Here is a 6,324-nt window from a genome sequence, read left to right on the forward strand (position 1 = left end):
TGCTAATTTTAGATGGGGTGGGGAGGTAGAGTGAGGGCGTGTTGCTGTTGTGACGCTGAGGAATGTGTAATGAGACATGTGTTAACCTGCCTGTGAATTAACGCAGCCCTGGTAGAAATTTAATACAAAGACAATGGTTACTCAGAGTGGTGTGATTTCAACCCCAAGGTCTTGCTAATGTGCTACAGTGCTCCTACTAAATCAGATCGGCAAATGAAAGGAGTCGGGACAGAGGGAAGATTGGCGAATGGCTGGGTTTAGACTCGATCTTAGATCTGACATGGTGCTGGAACTGTAGAAACTGCTGTGGATTTCTGACTGGTTCAGTGTCAGACATTCTCCTCAGGCTCCATGCCCATCAATGGTTGAGATTTGCATCAAATCCAGGGTTGGATTCGTATGGATACCTGTAGGCTGAGATGAACCCCAACACAATCCCAGGCAGTGTGCCAGGGTTAAGCATGCATTGGCCTAGTTAACAGCAGGGTACACTGCATGCTGAGATGGTCACACCAGCAGAATGCTCGTGATGTTTGAGGAAAGAGGGAATTATTTGTACGATTTCAACAGGTGAATTGAAAGGCAAACAGCAGGAAATGCCTCGAATCAGAGATGACACAACAGAGTTTGCCCTTAAGATGGCGATGGCTGTGTCTTCAGCAGTTTGCTGGATTCTCTAAGCTTCTGAGTTGGGATGAGCCATTGGGTTTGGGTTTTGGCACCAGTTCAGAAAGTAGGCTTCCCTGTTTTGGAAGAAAACTCAGCAAGTGGCTGTTTTAGACCTTTTGCTTTTACTGTACCAAATAAAGCTCGCAATGCAAACTGAATTGTGCTGTGTTTGAAAGGACTCCTGCCACCCAGCTCTAACCCAAAAGTGGATTGGTGGGTCACAACCAATGGCTACAAGAATCCCATGTGAAGCGAGATTGAGTGGTCTTGATCCAAGTACTAGAGCACCAAACCTGGTGGCGATCAGCACAAGGATGGTTGGAGGAGGGAAATGTCACACAAGCTCTTTATTTAGATTGGGGGTAGAAGCAGAGGATAGGGAGCTTTACTCCGTCTGGCTTATGGCTGATTTGGAAAAACCTGTTACACGTGTTATGGGTTTGAAATGGGAAGAGTTTCATTCTTAACCTGGAGCATAGAAATGACCAAGGTTACCATGCCAGGGTTTGACAGCAGCAGGCTTTTCAGTCCGTTCCCACAGAGGCTTATTTTGCGTGAGTCCAGCTTGTGAGTGTTGGCTGACTTGGCTTCAGAACTTTCTACTTATTTTAAATTGCAGATGGCAGCAACTTTGAAGCAGCATTTTCTTTCCTCCTCAATCACGTGCAACCATCAATTGTGTGATTTGAATTCACGTGGTTGAGTGCTGGTTTAGAATGAAGCTTGTTTGTTTTGTGGCATTGATGAACTTTCTTTTAACTAAGGTGTATGGAAGGAATTCTTTGCTTGTGGAGTGCTCCAGCTAACATGCTTGTACCACCAAGAAGAACACCTGGTCTCTATAAGCTACTAACTTGGGTTCATTTTGCCCTCTCATCAGTGGGTGAGGGTCACTGAAATCTGTGCCCTGTCTCAAAAGTGAAACTTCTGCCAATTTTCTTTCACCCCTCGGTGGTTATACCAGGTAACTGAGTATTTCCCATATATTAAACAATATAACTAATACAGTAACAAGATTGAACCAGTTTGTGTCTCTCTAAAACCGAATGTGTCCTGTTCTCTGCACGATACAATAATCTGGTGGATTCGCCAAGTGTCTTTCTCTAACTGAATCTCTCTTGTACACTGCACAATAATTCAAGTAAACCCTGACAGAAAGTACAAGTATTGATATAGGTTAATGGTAGATGTGTGGATGAATGTCATACTGTTTAATGTTGAGCCCTGTCTAGATTGACTTCACACATTTAAAACATGCTCTATTGGAAGACTGGGTCCTAAAGTACAAAGTTTGTGGCAGGGAAGATTTTTTTAATTGTTTCTTTCTCTTCCCTATACTCCATGCCAACTCTCAAATATAAGGAGGTACTCTGATTGATCTTCGATGCATGCGTGATGTACAGGAAACAAGGTCATCCAAACTTGCACTCTGACTCGTGGACCAGGAAAGTCAACCCCATTTGTGCTGACTTATCTGTTTCTTAGTTTGTACACTTTGAACTTTTGAGTCAGGAGCATTGGATTGGGGATGTTGCCTCATTGGTGGATAAATCCTAAACTGGAACACCCTGGTCTGTTAGTGCTTGCAACGTTAGACAGAGAAATGTAAATTAATGGGTACTATCTCTTGAAATGTGACTTGCAAAGCTTGACCAGAGAATCCTAAGCAGCGCACCAGCTTAGAAATTGGAATGTGCAGGAGGCCTGTGTGGGTCAACCGGACATGTGGTGTAGGCCCTTGTCCTTCGTTATCATATTGAGCCTTTGTGGGCATCAGCAAGTAACTACTATAAGGGGACTCAAAAGATCAAAGGGTGGCAATGGAAGCAGTGGTCCTCACTGAGCCATTAAAGGGAAAAAACGGTTATCAGTCAGTGCAAATTGGGATGGGGAGATCAGGACAGGGGAATTACAGCCTGAGATCAGGGTCAGAGTGTCATAGTCAGTGTAGAATGGGTGTGGGTGTTACAGTTGGAGGTCAGGGTGGGTGGTTGTAAATGGAGAACAAGTGCAGGGGTTACAGTCAGATTGGGATGGTGCAAATCGAGGTTGGGAGTAGAATTGCGTCAGAGTGAGGCTGGGTGATGGAGATCAAGATGAGGGGTAACTGCAGATCAGGCTGGGAATTTTAGTCAGAAGATGGGGGGGTTGGTTACAGTCAGATTGAGTTGAGGTTATAGTCAGAAATTGGAGTGAGGTGGATTTAGTTGGTGATTGAGTTGGGGTGGCTATAGTTGCAGATTGGGTTGGGATTTGCAGTGAGTTCAGGATGGGCCTTACAGCCAGAGGGTTGGTTGCAGTGGATGCACTCAAGAGGGTGGGGCAGCGGGGGTACAATCGGAGGGTGGGAGATTCACGGCTGGAGATGGAGTTGGGGGCTTACAGCTGGAGATTGGGGCAGGGCGGTCATAGTCCATGGAGAATGGGTGTGGGGATTACAGTCAGGGTGGGTGGTTACAGCCCAAGAATGGGTGCAGGGGTTACAGTCTGAGATGGGGATGGAACTTAGTGGAGGGCAGGGTTACAGTCAGAGTTCAGGCTAGAGGTTATGGTTGGTGTGTGGAGGGGATACATTCAGTGATGGGAGTAGGGGGTACAGTCAGGCGGGGCTCTTATAGTTGGGGTGGGATGTTTAGAGTTGTAGGAGGTCGGGTGACGGGGGATACAGGAAACTGGGGGGCTACAGTTGTAAATCAGTGAGGGGGTAACGATTAGTGTAGACGGGTGGGAGGTACAGATGGTGAAGATCAGGGGAGGGTACAGTCAGAGATCGGGTTGAGAGGGTAATGAGGGAGATTGTGGTGGGGCTAACGGTTGATATAGATATGGGTAGGGAGGTTACAGTTAGAGATCGGTTTGGGCACATTAATCCCCTTCACAGATCTTGAAAGACTGTGAAGTCAGCAGAGGTCGGTTGGGGGGGTTACAGCTGGCAGAGATTGAAGTGGAGGATTACAGTCAGCTCTGATGGGGGGGTTTACAGTTTGGTGGGGGGGGGTGGAGTAGTGTTACAGTCGGAGATCAGGTCAGGTTAGAGGTTTAGACGGTGGTCACAGTAAAGATTGGGGTGAGGGGGCTACTGATGGAGTGGGGAGCAATACAGTCAGAACAGATTGGGGCATTAGAGTCTGAGATTGGGATAGTGGGTTACAGTCGAAGTCCTGGTGGGGGATTTCCAGTCGAGGGCAGGGTTACAGTCAGATTGGAGTGAGGGGGCTACAGTTGGTGGTGTTGGGGATATAGTCAGAGAATGGAGTGGGGGTTACAGTCAGAGAATGGGGGTGGGGATTAGGGACAGTGGAGACCAGAGTGGCGGAGATACTGTTAGAACGGGGATGGTGGGGCACTGTTGGTGGAGATAGGGGTGGGGGGTCTTGCAGTCAGAGATCATGGCGGACGTACAGTTAGTGGAGACCAGGTGGTGGGTTTAGTCAGTGATGAATGACTTGGTGGTGTAATGGTCGGAGATCGGGATGGGGAGTATACAGTCAGTGGAGTTCACGGTGGGGGGGCGGGGGCTAGAGGTGGAGATTGGGTTGGGGACTACAACTTGACGGAGATCAGGTTGGGTTACAGACTCAGGACAACAGGGTAGGGGTTTACAGTCAGATTTGTGAAGGTTACAGTTGGATGGGGTTGAGGGGGATTACACTTAGTAGAGATCAGGGGTGGGGGGGGGCAACAATTTGTGGCGATTGGGGTGAAGGCTCAGGGCTACAGAAAGTGGAGATCGGAGTTGAGGGCTACATTTGGAGAGTGGGGTGATTAATTACAGTTTGTGGAAATGGGGGTACGGGAGTTTCAGTCAGATATCAGGATGGGGGTAAATGTTACAGTCAGATCGGATGTTTACAGTCAGTTGAGATCAAGGTGGACGTTACAGTTCCTGGAGATTGGGGTGGAGGGGTTACGTTGGAAATTGTGGGTGGGGTGTTACAGCTGTGGAAATTGGGGTGGGGGAGTTAGTCGCTGAAGATTGTGGTGGGGGGGTTTTGCAGATATCAGGATGGGGGTTTACAAAGACTAGGATGGAGGTTACAGTAGGATTGGGGTGTGGAGGGTTTCAGTTGGGACAGTTGGCAGCAACAGTCAGTGGAGATCGGGTGGGGGGGTTTACAATTTGTGGAGATCGGGGAGGGGTTTTTAGGGGCTACAGTCAGTGGAGAGCATGGTGGCAGATTACAATTTATGAAGATGGGGGTGGAGGGGCTACAGTCGGGGAGATTGGATAGTGGTCTTTAGTTTGTGGAGATTGGGGTGAGGGTGTTAGTTGGAGATCAGCATGGGGGTTACAGTCAGTGGAAATTTGGTGGTTGCAGTCAGATCGGGTGGGGGGGTTACAGTCGGAGGTCGGGTGGGGGGGGTTACAGTCGGTGGAAGTCAGGTAGGGGGCTTACAGTTGGTTTGGGGGTCGGGTGGGGGGGTTACAGTCAGGCAGGAGGGTTACAGTCAATGATCGTGGTGCAGGGTTACAGTCGATGGAGGTCCAGTGATTGAGTGGGGGGGGAGTTACAGTCTGAGATCAGGCTGGGGGTTAGAGTTGATGGAAGTTGGTGGTGGCTCAGTTTCAGACTGAGCACTCGGTGAAGGCCCTCCAACCCTCACAACTCACAATCTGGCGTTAAATTTATATCACAAGCAATGAGTGATTAAGAAAGGTTTTCTCATTTGACTAATTGATTTTTTTGTATTCATACTCATACTGCGTTCTATTTCTACAATGTGTAATTAGGGTAATAGGCTTTATAAGTTACATTTAATTAATGAACACAAACTATTTGATGGAGAACTGGCCTTACATTGAACTACACATCTTTATAACAGTGCAGCAAAGATTCTGTCACTGGGGTAGCAGTTGATTGTGTTACTTGTGCTACGGGGGTGAAGGTTGGCCTGACTAGGAATGGATTTTGAATAATCTCACTTGTGTGTTGGTGGGGACTGTGGGCAGAGCTGACTGGCTGTATTGTTGGGCAGTGGGTTTGAAAACCTTTGTGAAGATATTTTATTTGTTTTAAAAACATTTTGCAAAGGAGAAAGGCTTTCACAATATTAAGTTGTACTTTAGGTATATGGCATTGTAGGCTTGGCTGTTTTTCAAGATTATAGCTGTTAATAATAACACCTCACCATTTTTTTATATACAATTGTAACATCATAATAGGGTAATGACAATGAAGCCACATTCATAATATAAAACAGACATTGACTCGCTATTGAGGTACAGTTCCAAAGGTGAAAACAGTAGCTGCTGCAGTGCTGCAGACGGCAAGATATTGACAAATGAGGAATTGGGTTGCCACCCCCAACCAATCAACTCTTTCCCCACCGCACCCAGCCCAGCACCTCACAAGCGCATTTACTCATTATTAAGGAGTTCTAATACATTAGTTAATCTTCTGGCTAATGAAGACTTTGCCACTTAACCTGAAATTGACTGCAATTTAGCTCTGACTGGGCAATGGCAGGGAGATGAAGCAGGCAGCAGAGCTGCATAGTTTGCACCTACCATTATAACACTAATCATACGGTCATTAATGACTAAGAGAACTCTGTTATAAGTTGCTGTTTCCACAGTATTAATTTTTCCCTTGGCCCACTAGTTAATGAATATTATGGTAGATTTTCATTGGTGAAGAACGAAAACAACAACTC

The sequence above is a fragment of the Carcharodon carcharias genome, chromosome 20 (assembly GCF_017639515.1).
Source record: "Carcharodon carcharias isolate sCarCar2 chromosome 20, sCarCar2.pri, whole genome shotgun sequence".
NCBI classification, from domain to species: domain Eukaryota; kingdom Metazoa; phylum Chordata; class Chondrichthyes; order Lamniformes; family Lamnidae; genus Carcharodon; species Carcharodon carcharias.